The 19,225-nt window shown below is 39.6% G+C and overlaps 1 protein-coding gene and 1 long non-coding RNA gene across 20 annotated transcripts in view; one reads left to right on the top strand and one right to left on the bottom strand.

Moving 5' to 3' along the window:
* Positions 1-19,225, top strand: part of Ccdc171 (coiled-coil domain containing 171) — a 361,174-nt gene that overhangs the window by 148,832 nt on the left and 193,117 nt on the right. The window lies entirely within an intron of this gene.
* On the bottom strand, positions 873-7,352 carry LOC147825904 (uncharacterized). The gene is made up of 2 exons (XR_015440063.1): positions 6,939-7,352; positions 873-1,696 (listed from the first exon to the last, which is right to left on the bottom strand). It is a non-coding gene; the product is annotated as an uncharacterized LOC147825904 (long non-coding RNA).

Here is a 19,225-nt window from a genome sequence, read left to right as displayed (position 1 = left end):
TGCTATTCTGGTTCCAGATGAATTTTTGGATTGTTTTTTCTAGTTCTGTGAAATATACTGTTGGGATCTTAATTGGGATTGCATTGAATCTATATAGTAGTTTTGGAAGTATGGCCATTTTCACTATGTTGGTTCTTCCTACCCAGGAACAAGGGATGTCTTTCCATTTTCTTATATCCTCTTCGATCTTTTTTCAGAGTGTTGTAGTTCTCAATGTAGAGGTCTTTTGCTTCCTTCATTAGATTGATTCCTAGATATTTCTTTTTTTTTTGGTACTGGGGATCAAACTCAGGTCCTTGTGCTTGTGAAGCAGGCAGCAGAACCACTGAGCTAAATTCCTGGCCTGATACTTCATTTTTTTGAATGCTACTGTGAAAGGGATTGTTTCCCTAATTTCTCTCTCATTGAGTCTGTTATTTGTGTATAAGAAGGCTATTGATTTTTGAGTGTTTACCTTGTATCCAACTACTCTACTGAATCTGTCAATTAGGTCTAGAAGTCTTTTGGTGGAGTTTTTTTTGGTCTTCTATGTAGACTATCATATAGTCAGCAAATAATGACAGTTTAACGTCTTCTTTTCCTGTCTTTATTCCTTTTATTTCTTTCTCTTTTCTAATTGCTGTGGCTAATGTTTCTAGAACTGTATTGAACAGGAGTGGTGATAATGGGCATTCTTGTCTTGTTCCTGATTTTAGCATGAAGGTTTTCAGTATTTGATCATTTAGTATGATGTTGGCTGCTGGTTTTTCATAGCCTTTATCAAGTTAAAGACCATCTCTTCTGTCCCGGCCCGCGGGTAAGTCAACGAAGACCCTAGAGGGGGAGCGAGGATGAGAAGGGACAGGGGACACGAGAGATGGAGACAAGACAGGTTTCTGATCAAGTCTCGTTTATTGCGGAAGCTGCTACAACATATATACCGTAGGGCTAGAGGGGAGGAGCGAGAGGAGGGTACTGGGGCTACTTCCTTGTTGCCGGGTAGATTTGCAGCAGGCCCGGATATGTCCGTAAAAGGCACTCAAGAGTTCTAGCGGGGGTCAAGGCCCCCCACAGGTCCTCCCTTTAAAATTATAATTACAAGAAAGGCGTCAGGAGAGCCAAGCCTGCGGGGGCTGAGCCTGTCTTGGGTCAGAGCAACATACGTGTCTGCACCGTGCACCTTACCCGTCATCGGTTAACCAGAGAATCAATGCTCTGGCACCTGTCTTAGGCGGCACACGAGGGCCTTTTTACAGCATGGCATGCTTGCTCAGTTGCCCGTCATTGGCTTGCCAGCCCTCTCACCAGGTACTCATCCTGATCAGCCATGGCTAACCAATTATAATGGACCTGTATGGGCGCTGTTTTTATTGCCTTGATTTGGGCTTTTAGGAAGGCCACGATTTTGTTATAAAGTATGGGCCCTAAAGAAATGAGCAAGAGTAGACCCAATAGAGGCCCCAACAAAGGGAGGAGATAGGGGAGAAAACCATTGAGGCCAGTCCAAAGGGGATTTTGAATGAGTTCTTGTCGTCTTCTGTTTAAATCTTCTTGAAGTTCGCGAATTTTTCCCTGACGATCCCAGATTTGTTGGCATAGAAACAGCAATGTTTATTTAAGGCTATGCAAATCCCTCCTTGTTCCGTTGTGAGGAGGTCCAGACCCCTTCTATTTTGAAGGACCACCTCAGCCAGGGAATCGATCTGATCTTGTATATCTGTAAGAGTGTTGGAGAGAGCTTGAACATCATTAATCAATTGGTTGGATAATTTGGCATAGGAGTGTAATGCCACCCCGACGCCAGCAGAGCCAGTGGCAAGGGCGCCGGACACCCCTAGCCCCACGAGCAAGGGGACCAGTGAGACGGCCCTTTTATGTCGCCCAGCGATATAGTCAAAGCTGGGCAAGGGCACTGGCTCATCTCCAGGAATAAGGGAGATGCCCGGGAGGACAGTCGTCACCACGCACAGCCCAGTCCAATTAGTGGGGAGGGAGATGAATGCCAAGCTCCCTCCACAGACGAGCACGTGACCCGGGGCAGGGCAAATGGCGGCAGGGCCATTAAGCACTACCGAGCAGAGAGAGAAATTTTGGACTCCAACACATATATCGAAGCTATTGTTGTGGCCCGAATTTAGATAACAAACTGAGGCATTGAACTGTACTGGCTGGACCCTGAAGGGCAGAGAAAAACTGCAATTGTAACTAGAACTGTTGGCATAGTCAGTTTGGTCGACAACTGGCAAGGCGAGGGGCAGGGGTGTGTCAAGAGTCAAGCATAGCCAACAATCCGCAGCAAAGGCGGGGTTGGATGTATTGATCAAATGATAAGTGGCCTCTAGGACACTCAGGGTTTGGGCGTCAGGGTCTGGGCCTCGAGGTTTGGGAAGGACCAGTGGATGATAATTTAGGGAGGGATACATCTCTTGGATGATAGTCTCAAGTTGTTTTTGTACTCGCTCTTCCCTGAGCTGATCTGAAGGCCCACCACCATCAGATATATGGATTGGGGCCTGTGGTGGCCAGGAACAGCAACAGACCATGCAACAGATTCAGGGATGTCATCTCTTTAACCTGTAAGCAAAATTTCGTCCTGCGATGTAAACAAGGCTGGGCTGTAGATAAGAGAGTTAGGCTAACCTGATTAAGCTTTTGAAGATAACCAATGTGGACATACTACAATAACATATTCAGAACTTAACCAATATAAACATTTTGTAACAACATATTCAGTGCTTAAATATCAAGGACAACCAATACAATCAATTTATAACATATTTAGATAATATTCATTGTGATATGTCTCCCATAAGATTATATAATATAAAATTTACTAGGGGGTCCCTTTAATGAATTAAGACCAGAATAATCATTTTCTGGGTGGCCACTTCTATATTCATCAAAGGGAGTCCCCATCTTAAGTCATTTTGACAAACAAGAGTCTATATCTTCCTATTTTGTAACTGTCAATTGCAAATTGATTATTGCTTGTAATGCACATTACTTTCACAACATAAATTCCAATGGTACTTTGATCCATTAACAACCTGGAAAGGAAGGCATGTCTTTAATTCAGTCATATTTATCTGTAAATCAATTTAACAATAGGCGAATATCCTATGAAAGGGAAGGAACATATTGAGCTCAACTGTACGAACACAAACAACAGACAATAGACAAACATATAAGACAGTGTATAAAATTAGGGTGCACCCAAATATAACTAACCAAATTGAATTATACTATACTCTTGATGATTATTAGATTGTAATTGTAGGTGCCGTTGTTAACTGGTTAAGATTGGACAATGTCAGGTCATCGGCATCATCAGCACGCCTATCGACTTGTTTTACTAGGCATTCTGGGAGCCACCTGGCTGACTTCATTTCCTTGGAGTAAATACACACTGATCCTCGGCCCCAGATAAGTACAGGATCGGGCCCGTGCCATGAGTGGTCCAGGGGGTCTTTCCACATCACCGAGGCAAATTGTCGTTGCGTCTCTGGTTGCCAGAAACGATTGGCTGCAGATAAACCTTTGGCATCCAAATTTAAGAAGTTAAGAATAAATAGTGCATGTGATATCAGGTTTCTAGGTGACCCCTTGATAGGGTACCATTCCCCTCTTTTTATTTTATCTAATGTAAGTTTGAGTGTGAGGTTGGCTCTTTTTATAATGCCTTGTCCCTGTGGATTATATGGGATTCCCGTTATGTGTGTTATGTCTAATTGTTTGCAAAACTTTGAGAAGCCAGAACTGGCATAGCCTGGACCATTGTCTGTCTTAATTTGTTGTGGACATCTAAGTACTGAGAAGGCAACTAGAAGGTGGGCAATTACATGTTTAGTAGCCTCCCCGGATTGTAGGGTGGCAAATACAAATCCACTATATGTATTAATGTTGACATGTATATATTTAAAATTTCCAAATTTAGGGTAATGTGTGACATCCATATAGTGTATAACATACATTTGGGCCCAAGATTTACGTACGGCCTGAATAGCTGAAGCTACAAAGGACTGGCTCAATGGGCTGTACAATACCTGTAGAGTGTTTACCTAGCCCTTTGCCTGGAATGTACCCATTTTTAAACATCTGTGTAGTGACAATTTTATTAGGGCTAGAAATAATCATCTCCATTTGTGATAATAGGTCTCTCCCCCATAGATTAATGGGTAACCCTGAGATGATATAAGGTTGAATGGTGTCCTGATTACCATCTTGGTCTCTCCAGGTCAGATCTTTGGCACTTTGTTTAGGATTTTGACTCTGACCTATACCCCTGAGATGGGTGAGGGTGTCTTTTAATGGCCATGCCTGAGGCCAATTTTTTCCCTTGATGAGAGTTACATCAGCACCAGTGTCTACCAATCCAGAAAATTGTCTCCCATCCAACCACAAGGTCATGAGAGGCTTCTGGGCTGAAAGCATCTCCGACCAGTAGACATCGGATGAGCCGAATCCCTGGCTTCCTCGGGCGTTGTTAAGAGCCTTATTAGAGGTAGAGAGAAGGGGAAGGAGTAACAATTGAGCAAATCTTCGGCCTGATTGAATGGTGTTAATGACTTTGGGGGAAGAAACCATAACTCTAATCTCTCCGGAATAATCACTATCAATCACCCCCGGGTAGATCAGCAGCCCATCTATAGTGCTGTTGTTTTTGTCTATTACAAGCCCAAAGGTTTCCTTAGGCAGGGGCCCAAAGACCCCTGTCGGAAGGGCCTGTATCCCCATTTCTGGAGTCAATACTGTGTGGGCAGTGGAACTGAGGTCCAGTCCGGCACTTCTCGTTGTTGCTCTGAAGAGGTCTGGAATGGATTGTTGTTTGCTGGAGCAAAATTGAGTGCCCCGTAAATTTGTTTGGGTCTGGGGGCCCGGGGCTGGCCCCCTTTCCCGTTTCCCTGGTCCGGGTTATGGACAAGTGGGAGGGGCCAGCCTTGAGCGTCAGTCATGGACTTGTATTTATTTGTCCAATGTCTCCCTTTATTGCATCGAGGGCAAGGCCCCGGAGGTGTGGCCCTAGGGGCCGACGTCCTAGGGGCCTGACATTCTTTGGCAAAATGACCCGTTGTCTCGCACCGGAAACATTTGTTACCCGGGCGGTGTGACAAAGCGACAAAAACTGTTTGACCGTGTAACCCTGCATGGCGGCAGCCCTGGCAAGTCCCTGTTGGTAGGCAGTCCCAATTTCTGAGCAAAGGCGAATGTAACCTGAGAGATCAGTTTTCTTTTTATAAGGGCGGATGGCGGCCTGGCAAGCAGCATTAGCATTTTTAAAAGCAAGCTGTTTAACAAAATCTGTCCCGGTTTTTGTGTTCCCAAAAATCTGACCCGCTGTTGTGAGCAGGCGGTGAACAAAATCCGCGAAGGGCTCATCAGGCCCCTGTCGGATATTGGTGAGAGAAGTACTCACATCCCCTTTAGAAGGGAGCTTTCTCTAGGCTCTAGTGGCTGCGGTCTGAATCTGGGCATATAACCCCGCATCAAATTGCATCTGTTGATCGTTGGTAGCATAGGCCCCATCCCCTAGAAGCATATCAAGTATCCAACCATTACCCGCCTGAGCATTGTGTCTAGCAGTATCTCGGCAATTTTCAATATATTCAGATTTCCATAATAAATAATCACCTCCTGTAAGGGTGGCGCGGGCCAGAGTCTGCCAATCAATTGGGGTGAGCCAATTTTCTGCCACCGATTCTAGAATAGCCATGGTGTAAGGTGCAGTGGCCCCGTATTGAGCTGCGGCCGTTTTAAGTTCTTTAATAACCTTGAAATCAAAACCACTATGGTGTCTCCACGCCTGTCCCTGTGCGTCAGCAGTCTCAGTTACAGGAAAGACTTCCACAGTTTCAAGTTTTAGGGGTACCCTTGATCCAGATGGCACCCTGGGGGTCGCCCCTCTAATGGGGGGTCGTGGCTTAAGGGTGTCTTTTCTACGGACATTTTTATGGGCTTTGCCTGTTCTTAAGCCTTCAAGCTGGGTAATAAGGTCTTGATGTTCCTTTTCTAACCTTATCTGTTTTTTTAGAAATTCTATTTTGTCCCAGAGTTCCTTTTGGGGATCAACAACAGGGCATGTCAAAGCGGGCGCAATGGGAGTGTTGGGTTCTGGAAGATAAGGAGGCGGACATTGAACTACGGGTGGCCAATCAGGATTGCGATATCTGGTTGCCTCCTCCTCAAGATTGGTCCAGTCAGCCTCCCCCGGACCGTTCTGTGGGAAGGGGGGGTTTCTGAAGTGTCGGAGGGAAGGCTACAAGGCTGGTTCCTCCTTAACAGGCGGGGCGGGGTTAGAGGCAGGGGCTGAAAGAGCGGGGGCGGAAGCTGAGGAGCGCCGAAGCTTTTTTTTTAAAAGGCTTGGAAGAGGCAGAGCCCGCCTGTAAGCCCTCATCAATAACATTTTGTTTTTCCTTGTCTAAGTCATCGTCGCTATCAAAAGACATCAAGTCTTCTCCTTCATCCTTTGAAGGAGTCCCGTCCCGCAGGGGCTCGGGCCTCGGCGCCATCTTGGCGTCCCGCAGGGGCTAGGGCCTCGGCGCCATCTTGGCGTCCCGCAGGGTATTTACAAACTCCTCACTCCGAGGGAGAGTGATCAACCCTTCCTCCGATCGGAGAGCTATCTCCCCGACCTGGATGGCTTGAGCCACCACCGGATCTTTGGTTTTCTGAGAGATAATGTCATTAATAAGATTCCAATAAGAAAATGCAGTGATCGGGACCTTTCCTGGTCCGCAAGTAGCATAATAATCTTTAAGGGCCTCCCCTACTCTTTTCCATCACCTCTCGTCAATGGTACCCTCGGCGGGAAATCAAGGGCAGAGATCTCTAATATAATCAAAAAATTTCAGCAATTGTTTGACTGTAACCTTTACCCCTCGTGCCTGTAATGTCTCCTTGAGACCTTGCACGAACAATTCGTGCTGACTAATGCCCTGTCCCATAATCGCTGCTCAACTTACCGAGGTGCGAAAAAGACGGCAGGTTTACGTCAATTGCAAGCCTCTCCTGTGTCGAGTGTGCTCTTTGTTCCTCAATCTTAATCTTAGGGCCCCTGAGCAGCGTCCTTCACTGGATCCCCCGTTCTCTGGCCGCACGTTGGGCGCCACTTGTCCCGGCCCGCGGGTAAGTCAACGAAGACCCTAGAGGGGGAGCGAGGATGAGAAGGGACAGGGGACACGAGAGATGGAGACAAGACAGGTTTCTGATCAAGTCTCGTTTATTGCGGAAGCTGCTACAACATATATACCGTAGGGCTAGAGGGGAGGAGCGAGAGGAGGGTACTGGGGCTACTTCCTTGTTGCCGGGTAGATTTGCAGCAGGCCCGGATATGTCCGTAAAAGGCACTCAAGAGTTCTAGCGGGGGTCAAGGCCCCCCACACTCTTCCAATTTTCTGCAGGGTTTTTATCATGAATGGGTCCTCAGAGCTTCTTTCATTGCATACTTTGAGTTAACTTTTTAGAGTCTGAGCTACTCTTTCAGGCAAAACTCTGATGCCTACGTTGTATTTACTTTAAGATTGAGGTTTCATATTTAGAATGTTCAAAACAAAAGATATTTATTTTCATAAGCAGTTATAGGTGTATATTTAAAAGATTTTTGCCTGTCACAATTTTTAAGAACAAATTTTTACTGGATAACCTATCCTTCAAGTGTTCATGACTATTTAAAATTTCAGTGTCACAGGTTTTGCCAGGAGTGGTGGCACATGTTTGTAATCCCAGCATTCTTGGAGTTTTAAACAGGAGAATTAAAAGTTTGAGCCCAGTCTGGGCAATGTAATGATTTAATGAGACCTCTTTTCATTAAAGAAAAAGGCTAAAGATCTAGCTCACTGGAAAGGGCCTGGGGTCAGTGCCCAGTTTACCCCTTCACAAAGGGTCACAACTGTTGTAGAATGTATTTATTAATACAGATCTCAAACAATGTATAAAGCTAAAATGATTTTAGGAAGTACAGATGTGGCATTAACACATTTTGTAATTTATAGGTCAGTTTCTGGGTAACTTTTAAAAGCCTGAAACTTTTTTAAAGAGTAAGTTGAATGTCCAGATAATACAGAACATAGCAACATAAATATCTTTCTAGATTTTTATAAAGGAACAAAAAATTATTTTCACTCAAATCTATACAAAAATATTACATATGTGTTTAGAACAAATTTTACCCAATTTTCCAGCAGAAAAATAGATCAGCTTGCAGTAATTTGCAAAATATTACTATGTAATGTGAATTAAAATTTAAGCAAAAGGAATTGAGAGCATATTCAAGCCAGGAATGACACTGAAAAAACTCTACAAATTTGTGTTTAAATTTAGATCTGAGGATTCAGTTTCTAATGATGTCTTTAAAAAAAAACCCAGGAGAAGCCACAGAGAAGTACAGATGATCTTGGGCTAAGATTAGATAGAAATTTTTCTGTATCTTTTAATTAAAAAGGGAAATCATGTGATAGAATGAACAACATTCTCAATAATATCAGACATAGGGTTGTCTTTTCTTTTGAAATCAAATGTATTAGGATATAATTTACACATGATAAAATATGTTCATTTAATTATAAAATCTGATGGGTTTTAAAAAATGTACACATTAGAATATATACAAGAAAATACATAGAACATTTGCTTCACCTGTTTGCAGTCACCCCCCATTTACCCCCACCTAGCCCAAGGCGACCATTGACCTTTCTTCTGTCAGTTTAGTTTTGTCTGTTCAAGAACTTCATAAATGTCATAAATGGAGTCATGCTATGTTACCACACAGGAACAGTTTCACAGGACTGCACTGACGTCCGATACCACAAATTCAAGGGTCTCCAGGGCCACCTCACTTCAGACCAGCTGGCTATAAATTAGGGATTGACAGGCTCTCTCAAATTAGATAATTTAATAGAGAAATTCACAGGACTTTGGAAAGTGCTATATTTAGGAGTACTGTTTTACTATAGCAAAAGGAAACAAATTAGAACCACCCAAAGGAAGAGATTCATTGGGTAAAGTAGGAGGGCCCCATGTATCCATTTTTCTCAGGACAAGTTATCTTGATGTATGATAACGCACATGGAGTATTATTACCAATCAGGAAGTTCATTGCAGCTTCAGTATCCGGAGATTTTTTTTTTTTAAACTGGGAATCAAACTCAGGACCTTGCGCTTGTGAGACAGGCGGCAGAACCACTGAGCTAAATCCCTGGCAGTATCCAGAGTTTTAAATTGAAGCTTCATTATGTAGGTATGATCGATTAGCTCACAGCCTGCATTGTTAAACTCAGTCTTTAGTTTCCTTTCCTTCCTGGATGTTGAACTGATATAATCTGGCTCAAACTTCTCAATTCTGCAGTCACAATTGGTCTTCCTAATATGGCTAGGTCCTACTCTGAGTCATTTAAAATTTTTTTCTTTTTATTTTATGAAAAAGTTTAACATTTTCATAGCCAAATAACAGGGAATTACAATAGTTATTATATTGTATCATTATCTGCAAAATAGTGCAAGCCAAAAAGATTCTTACAAAAAAACCCCAAATAATAATGCAAACTTCAACCAATTAAGATGAACTTTTAGTATAAATGAAACAAATTACCATGTATATTGAAATATTTTTAAAACAATGGAATATGTAATTTGGGGAAATAGTTGAACTTCTCCCTACTTACTATTTATCTCTCTTCTATTTTGTTATTGTGTGTATGTGATATTTGAGCTTTTGTGCCTGATTTATTTCATTTAACATTATGTTCTCAAGCTGCATCCATTGACTTCTGAATGCCTCAATTTTATCTTTATGCCAATGCAGTTCTCTTTTGTGTATAAATACCACATTTTCCTCATCTGTTCATCTGTTGGTAGACATATATGCTGTTTCCCAGAACCAGCTTAAATGTGCTTCTTGTATACGCCATTCCTTTGGATTTTGTTTCTTGATCCATTCTGCTAATCTGTATCTTTTGATTGGTGAGCTAAGTCCATTTACATTGATAGGTATTGATTTATTTCTATCATTGTATTAATTTTCTGTTGCTGTTTTCCTTTCTTATTCTTAATTGCTAGCCCTACCTGATGTACTCATTTTATTAGACCTTTTGGCATTGTTAGCTTCATTGTCTCCTTCTAGGATATCCTTCAGAAGTTTTTGGAGTGGCAGTGTGGTGATTGTGAATTTCTTTAGGTTTTCCTTATCTTGGAAATACCTTACTTCTCCAATTTTGAAAGATAGTTTTGCAGGATATAACAATCTGGGTTGGAAGTTGTTTTCTTTGAGAGGCTGAAGCACTTCATTTCATGCTCTCCTTCACCTTAAGGTTTTTGTTGATGAATCTGTTGTAATTTTAACAGGATTTTCTTTGCAGGTGATTTGTTGCTTTTCTCTAACATCCTTTAAGATTCTGTTCTTGTGCTGTATTTCAGGTTTTAATCATTACGTGGTGTGGAGTGTTTTTTTTCCTTCTTGTGATCATGGGTATTCAGGATTCTATATGCTTTTTCTATGGAAGGTTTTTTTACTATAATTTGTGTAAACAGCTTTTTAAATGTCCTTTGTACTGTCTATTTATTGTTTTACTAATTCCAATTATTTTTAGTCCTCTTTGAGTCATCTAGGAGCTATTTGATCCATTTTTCATTTTCTCTTGGGTTTTTAACTTGATTGTTGACCACAGCCCTGTCTTCTAGCTCTGACTCTGTCATTACATTGGTCTCTTCTGCTATTCATACTTTCAGTCACGTTTTTAATCTCCTGGATTTCTGTTTGGAACTTTCTTATGAACTTCTTTTCTTTTCTATGCTGGGCATTCATACTTTGCATCCCTTTGTTTAGCTCCACTAGCTGTTTATTAGCATCTTCTGTAGATTCACTGATCATTTGTTTCACTATGGTCTATTAATATGTGATTAGTTATATCTTCTTTAAATTCACCAAGCACCTTATAGAACTGTTTTACCTCCATTGGTACCCTTTCAAACTATCTGCTGTGTAGCTTATGATTTTTTTTCCTCTCAGTGACCCCTGGACTGATTTTGGGGGGAGTTGGGAGTTTTTAGAGGCATTTTGTTAGTCTTTTTAAAGAACCTTGTCTTTTCATGTTTCTATTTTCTTTTGTTTGTTTTTTAGTGCTGGAGTTTACAAAGTCTTTGGCCCAGTGCCTCATTCTTTGGGAGAGAGATACAGTATGGTTAATAATGCCCCTCTCCCAGCAGTCCAGGTATTGATAGGGGAGAAAACCATTTGCCAGCCATTGCTATGTTCCTGTTTCTGTGATAGTAAATTTAGTGACAATGATAGCCTCAAGTGTCAGCTAGATACTGACAAACCCTAGGAACCACTCATAACAGCCTTTCACCAAAACAAAGAGGACTCTGATTTTAGTGAAGACATTTAGGCCCCCTTTATACTGTCCTATAGTAATTAAGAGTACTGATTTCTGCTGAATGTTGGTAGCAGTGCCAGACCTCAAACATATCTCTAGACTATATACTGCCTTCTTCAGGACTGCCCCCTCTAATGATTACTCCACTGAATCTGGCCTCCCACAACAGAATCAGGCCCCGTAATCTTCCTAGTTTGAGCCTGGATCACCCAGGGGATCCTAGGAGTTCTCTGTTTTGCTCTCACCCTCTTCCAGCCTATCTCCCAAGGTTATCTCTCACCGCGTCTTTGTGGAGGGATATGAATTCAGTCCTGAAGTGAAACTCTCCTCCTGGGCATTGGTCTCTTCTTAGGTCAGTTCGGTCTGTTGTCAACTCTGTTGCCCTGTGGTGTGGAGAACCCAGGGACTAGAGGTGGGTGTGTGGATCCCGCCTCTCCTGGCACTGGAGTGGGGCCATTGGGTATTATCGTCAGCTGGAGGTGGGGTAGGTGCTTCCCAGGTCCTCCTGGCACTGGTACAGAGCTCTGGCAAGTGGCGATGTTGGATGTGGTTGATGCACACACTTCCTGAGACCTCCTGGGTGCGGTGGGGGGGCAGGGTGCGTGCCTTCTGGGATTTTTGGCACCTGTGTGGGGCTCTGGTGGGCAGTGGCATCTTCTGAATCATTTTGTTAGCAAAAACTATCAGATGCTCAACATGAATCATCTCATTAATTTATATTACTTGGTGTGGTCTTAAGAATTCTACCATCGGGGACGGGAATTTAGCCCAGTGGTTTCACCGCCTGCTGTGCAAGCACAAGGACCCGAGTTCAATCCCTGGTACCAAAAAAAAAAAAAAAAAAAAAAAAGAATTCTACCATCAACATCAGATGACTGCAGAAATTCCAAGATTTTAGAGGTTACCTCCCAGGAGCTGGTAAAGAGTCCAGATGTCTCTTTAGGTGAAGCCATATTTCTTATTACCCATACAATATATATTCTTTAATATCTGGATTATTTTCCTAACATAATATTTGCAATATCTCATCTACATTGTTAATAACTATAGTTTGTTCCTTTTTGTTGCTGAACAGTAATTCTAATGGCTATACCAATGTTGATAGGCATTAGAGTTTCATTTACATCTGGATATTATAGACAAAGTTGATGAGAACATTCAGTACAAGTCTTTGCTGGATATATCTTTTTATTGCTCTTGAATAACTAAGTTTGGAATTGCTAGGTTGTAAGCTTATATTTTGCTTGAACAAATGAGGCATGTATGTATCTGAGGGAGAAGGAAGGAAGGTGGGAAAGGAGATTCTATAAAGAGGAAACTGAGGTTTAGGTTTGATGTTTTCAGGAGTGGCAAGGAGACTTTAGTGACTGATGCAGAATCAGAAGGGGGGAGAAAGGTGGGAAGACGATGTCCAGGGAGGTAGAAAAGGTGGGATAAACACTTGCATATGCATTATGTAAGTCCTTGTAAAGGATGGATAAGATGCCGTTGGAAGATTTTGAACAGAAGAGTGATGAGATCTGTTTTAACCTTTTTAATGATATCTCTTGCTTCTGTGAGGAAATAAGGTTGTAGGTGTTAGGAGGTTATTGCAATGTTTTGGGTGAGAATAAGGGTAGTGTGGTGAAACATAACAGTATTGGATACAGTTAGAGGTCAGAGTCTGGAAATATTCTGTAGGGTTGAAAGGTTTGCTGCTGAATTGAATGTGAGGTGTGAAAAAAGATAGTAGTCAAGAATGACTTCAAGGCCTTTGTCTTAGGAAACTGGGTGAATTGAATCAAATTACTGAAATGGGGAGATTAGAGAAGGAACAAATAAGAGAACATCAAAAGTTTGTTTTTGACTTCTTATGTCTGAAAAATATATTTGACATCTGAGTGTCAAGCAGGTGGCTTGGCATCTGAATATAAAAGAGAGAAGTCAAGTAAAATTTTGGGTGTCTTTAGGACAAGAGGTATTGAAAGCATGCTATTAGAGGAAGTCTTATGCAGTAGTGATTATAACCCTGGTTGCACACCAGAATCAGCTGTGGCATCTTTAAGAACAGTGAAGTAGCATTTCACTTCTGAAAATTTGATTTGCTGGACCGGGATAGAAGTGAGTCTAGCTAGAAGAGATCTGAAGGGTTTTATGGAGGCTCTAACCTTTTCTCCTTTCATACAACACTTTATGGAGGCTCTAACACTTGAAGGTCAAGAAAATGAGGAGGATACAACAAAAGATCCTGAAGAATAGCCAATGAACTAGTTGGTTAACCTGGTGGCAACTTATAACCAAAGTTAAAAAAAGAACTTCACATATGGGAGTGTAATTAACCATGTGGAATGTGACTGCTAACATGTGTCATGAGAACTGAGGAGTCACTCCAGATTTGGTCAGACTGAGACAACCATTAACCTTGATGGAACTATTCTGGTGGAGTGGTTGGGTGTCAGTACAAAGGAAGTTTTAAAAAAAATTTAATCAGGGAGGCACTTTGCCAGGTAGAAACAGTGGGATGAGAGATCAGCAAGAAACTCGACAGTTTCTGCCAAAGAGTAGTTATAATTGTTGGGAGAAAAGTCCCTGTGGGTCTTGAGTATTTAAAGATTTCTTTTGTGGATAGAGACACTGACAGCCTTTGTTGCACCATACTGTCTTTTCAAGGACATATATGTAGTGATCAGTTTTAGAAGATAATGTCTCTTTCCAGAACAGAAAAGTTTGTTTCTTGTTTAGTATAGTAGAGAGAGATAGTGTTTCTCCCAGGCAAACATTAGGCAGGTTTGTTTGCATCCCATTGTGAAAGATTTGGGTTTCCTAAGGTCTGGGTTCCTCAGCTGTAACACCAGTCTTCTACATGCAGCCTGGGCTCTTTTTCTGCTGTGCCATGGATGTAGTGGGAGGAGGGCAGAGGATCTGTGTGATCATGAAGCTCATCCTGCTTCTTTTGCTGGGGGTAACAAAGTCCCTTCTCTCTAGAATTCTTGTGTCTTTTTTTAACATCCATGAAATTTATTAGCTTGAAAAGAGGCTGAAATCTCAGGCCCTTCACAGATCTCAACAACAGTGATGAATAAGGTACTCTAAACTCATTAAGGAAGACAGTAAGGACACGAAAGAGATGGAGATTCTGAAAAGCTGATGGGGCCAGGCCAGTGGAATGTAGGATCTGGAGTGGAACTATTACAACCACTTTATGAATGTATTATTATTGATCCTCACCTCATAGATGAGGAAAACAAAGCACAAATAATTCAAGCAATTTGATTGGGAGCACGTAGCTAGAATTTGAACCCAGACAGTCTAGTTCCAAAGTCAGTTCTGTACTGCTACTCATAGTGCTGCTCTTTTTAGGGTGTAAAAAATTCCGTCATTAGGGCCGGGGATTTAGCTCAGCGGTTCCGGTGCCTGCCTCTCAGGTGCAAGGTCCTGAGTTTGATCCCCAGTACCAAAAAAAAATACCATCATTAAATAAGAACCTCTGCTTTAAAATGATCATTTTTTCCAATATCGTTTGTATAGATCGAGATATATTTATGGATAGTCCTATTGTTGGCCATTTTATATTTATTGTATTATTTATGAGACTATACTATATTGTATTATATTAAACTATTAATAGTAATCTTGTTTCTGTTAGAAACAAGAGTTGTTGATTCTTTCAATGCTATGATTAAGAACATACATTATGTAACATAGTGCCATGTATATGTTCATATTCATACATGTACCACTGGTGGTTTAGAGCCACCTGACAGCCAAACATACAAATTACAGCCCTGTTGTGAATGTGTTAATGGATGAATATGGAAGGCATACATAGTACTTTCAAAAATAGTTTTATTATTTTGTAAAAATGCTTATGCTTAGTTGTAAAGCCTTCACACAGTATGAAAACCTGTGCACAAGAAGTATAAATCAGCTAAAAGGTCATTCTCAATCATTCTTAACATTTTAAATATTTCTACAAATCTCCCTTACCTGTGTACAAACATACATAATTTTACATGAGGGAATATTACCATCATTCCTTATTATAAATTTTTATGACAGTGGGTAACAAATGTCTTTCTATGTCGATAAAATAGATCTATACTTTTATTTGTATTTAGTTACTACTACACTGTATGCATTTACCGTAACTTAGCAAATCTATTGATGAATATTGATTTTTTTCTCTATTTGAAGCAATATTATATTTCATATAGTTTACATGTTTCTACAGAAAGTTGTACATTGTGCAGTTATCCCTTTGATTAAATTAAGAAATAAGATTATATGTTTTACACTTGGAAAGTATTACCATTTGTGAAGTTTACTTTATACAGCACACACAACAGTATTGAGAGTTCTGGTTTTCCCATAACACCATTGGCATGCAAAGTTTATTTATTTATTTATTTTTTGTGGCTTTTTTTGGAGACAGGATCTCACTATGTAGTTCAGGCTGGTCTTGAACTCATTATGTAGCCCAGGCTGGGCTCAAACTCTCAGTGATCCTCCTACCTCAGCCTCCCAAGTGCTAGGATTACAGGTGTGCACCACAATGCCCAGCCTTGCACACAAAGTTTTGAGTCTTTTTTATCTTTATCAATGTCAAAAGCAAAAGATACTATATTATTACTTATTTGCATTGTTTGATTATCTTGTATATCTTTTATTTTAAACTCTTTTTTTTACAAATTATGTTCATATTTGGAGATGTTTGTTTTTTATGGAATTTTAGATTTATGTATTATGCATTATTTTGTCATTTATATATCATGTAAATAAGTTTTCAACTGGTGTTATAATTTTATTTATGGTATTTTATATAGTTAAAAGTATTAATTATGTACTTATTTATGATTTTTCCTATAGTGATCTCAGAAAGGCTAGTCTTACTTCAAGATTGTATTGCTCATATTTTAGTCTGTATTTTAAATTCATATATTGAATCTTGAATTTACCTGGAATTATTTTTGTTGTACATAAGGGAGGAAATGATTAAGCTTTATTTGTGCCCAGTTAGTACCAATATTTTTTATTTCAGTGATCCGTCTTTTCCCTTATGAAGATATGCCATTTGTCAGATTATAAGCTCCTGGTTCTCTTTTCTGTCTCTTTTGTTTACTCTTGTGGTCTTCCTGTCTCTTCTAGTGTGTCATTCTGTTCCTTTCATGAGTGGATATCTTTGATTTAAAGTATGAGTGTTTCTCTTGCAGTTTCTTGGGCTGTTTTCATAGTGTTTTTTTTTTTTTTTTAAATAGAACACTACTTGGAAGTAAACATCTTATTATAATGATTGGCCCCCAAGTTTGAAAACTAATGTTTACATATTTCTCAAATTTTTACAAATTTGGAGACACAAGTATGATTTTTGCTCAGAAGAAATGATATAAGATTGTGATGTTTTGGGATCACTTGAAAGGGATTGCATTTGAAATTTATTTCTTAAGCCTGAAGGGAGTCATTCAGCTTAAAGGTGGGGGTATTTTACTAGCTCTTATGTGCGTGGTTTAAGTCATTCTGTCTACGTGTAGAGGATAGAATGAAGAGGGGAAAACACTAGAGAAACATGGAGAAAGCAGGAAGAATTATTGCTACAATGTAGTTGAGATATATCGTTGCTGAGAAAATGGAATAGATTGAAAGATTAAGAACAGAATTTGGAGGAGATGGCAATGGAGATGTCAAGGATGACAGAATGTTACCAAGTATAGGACTGAATCAAAATTTAATACTGTTAACAGTACTCATTTCTACTATTACTAACATTATTAATGTTTCTTATTATCTTAGTCATTATTTTCATTCTTGTTAATATTACTCGTTACCATTTTTGCTTAAAGAAATGTTTCTCAATCTTTCTCAGTATGAGAACTCCATTTTATTAGAAAAAATATTATGTATATCATAGATTATTCTCTTTCCACATAGTGTTTCTATTTTTCTTTGGTTTTTTTTTTTGGGTACTGGGATTGAACTCAGGACCTTGTGCCTGCCAGACAGGTGTTTTGCCGCTGAGCTAAATCCCTGGCCCTAGTGTTTCTATTTTTACTTCCAGTTGATTTCCTTCACAAGATCTGTAGTCCACAAGATCTACAGTCAACAAGTTTAGAACTATAGTCAAAGCATTTCTTTTTTTTTTTTTTTTTTGGTACTGGGGATCGAACTCAGGTCGTTGGCGGCGAAACCACTGAGCTAAATCCCCGGCCCTATAGTCAAAGCAATTCTTAATGAATTTGTTTTGAAGATTTTTAACTCTAGATGTACAGTTTTGCCTCTTCTATTGGAAAAAATAATTCTAGAATATAGGGTCCCTCCTCTTTTTTGTGCTACTGGGATTGAACCTAGGGCTTTGCATAGCATTCTATTGCCAAGCTTCATTCCCAGCCCTAGGGTCTGCTTTTTCATTTAAAAAAAACCCCATTATTAAGCAGGGAAAAAGATATTAACATGTATATTTAATGTAAAGAAAAGTTTGTTAAATATAACAAATGAAAAAATTTAAATGGTCTAGATAACTAAGCATGAGGAATTTTAGTGACCTTATATTTATCTCCATATTATTATACAAATATTTTTATTACTGTGTCACTAGAGGCTTTTTATGTGATACAGAATTAGTTGTACTCCATAGTGTACAGTGTGAACTATATTATAGAATGTTTCTTGTTAAAGCATAAATTATTTATGTTTTAATTGTAATTCATTGAGAGTCAGCAGCCAGGAACTTAGAATGTATAGCTATGTTTTTCTCACTTAAAGTTTCAGAAGAATGTGTTGTAGAATTATATTATCATATAATTTTACCTTTTGGAGTGGTCAGTGTCTGCACAAACATATTTTTGTGATATAATAAAATATCCCTGGGGCCGAGGTTTAACTCAGTGGTGCTGCTGCCTGCCTCACAAGCACAAGGTCCTGAGTTTGATCCCTGGTATCCCCCCAAACAAATCACTTAAATTTTAATCATAGTTGATTTTGCTTTTAAAGGATCTTTATTTGTGAAAATGTTATTTTAAATTCCTTAAATTCTCCAAAACAATGAACTTTTATGTTGTTTATTTTAAAAGAATAAATTTGTTTTTTTGGTATGGCGGATCGAACTCAGGTCCTTGTGCTTGCAAGGCAGGCGGCTGAACCACTGAGCTAAATCCCCAGCCCCTAAAAGAGTAAATTTTAACATACCATAAAAGTTAGTATTAATTTCTCTTGTTATTATTGTAGTATCAATGAATAATAATTCCATTATTCAGCAGTATTATTGAATACATTCTTGTGTTCAGTATTATTGCTGCTATGGAATTAAAATGAAATATGATTGATCCAAAAAAATATAAAAATATTCATATATGCTAAGTTGGCACAGTGAAGATAAGAGTTTAAGATGAAAAAGATGTAATTAAAGACTTAAAAGGTAGCTGGAGAAGCAGGAAATAAATATATTTGATATTGAAATGATGTATTAAATATTATAAATAAATTTTACTGGGGGTCATTCAGTCAACATTAAGCTTTTTTTTTTTTGGTACTGGGGATCGAACTTGGGTCCTTGCCCTTGTGAAGCAGGCGGCAAAACCACTGAGCTAAATCCCCGGCCCCTTAAGCTATTTATTGAATAGTAGTATATTTCACTTGACTCAGTGGTCTGCATTATATGTTGATTGCTATGTAAAGCTACTAAATTTTTTTTTCATTCACTAACAAATCTGTTAATGAAAGAACTGTGTGTTTTAATTATACTTTGTGTGCCTTTTTTTTTTTTTTGGTATTGGGGTTCAAACTCTGGACCTTGTGCTTGTGAGGCAGGTGGCAGAACCACTGAGCTAAATCCCCAGCCCTTGTGTGTCTTTTGTCCATGTGATTCTCAAGAGTGTTTACAATCAATTGTATGTGGAATTAAACTTACA

The sequence above is a fragment of the Heterocephalus glaber genome, unplaced genomic scaffold (genome assembly GCF_053883595.1).
Source record: "Heterocephalus glaber isolate CG9 unplaced genomic scaffold, H.glaber_assembly_v1.0 deba00001481, whole genome shotgun sequence".
NCBI classification, from domain to species: domain Eukaryota; kingdom Metazoa; phylum Chordata; class Mammalia; order Rodentia; family Bathyergidae; genus Heterocephalus; species Heterocephalus glaber.
This window is presented reverse-complemented; position numbering and strand designations above follow the sequence as displayed.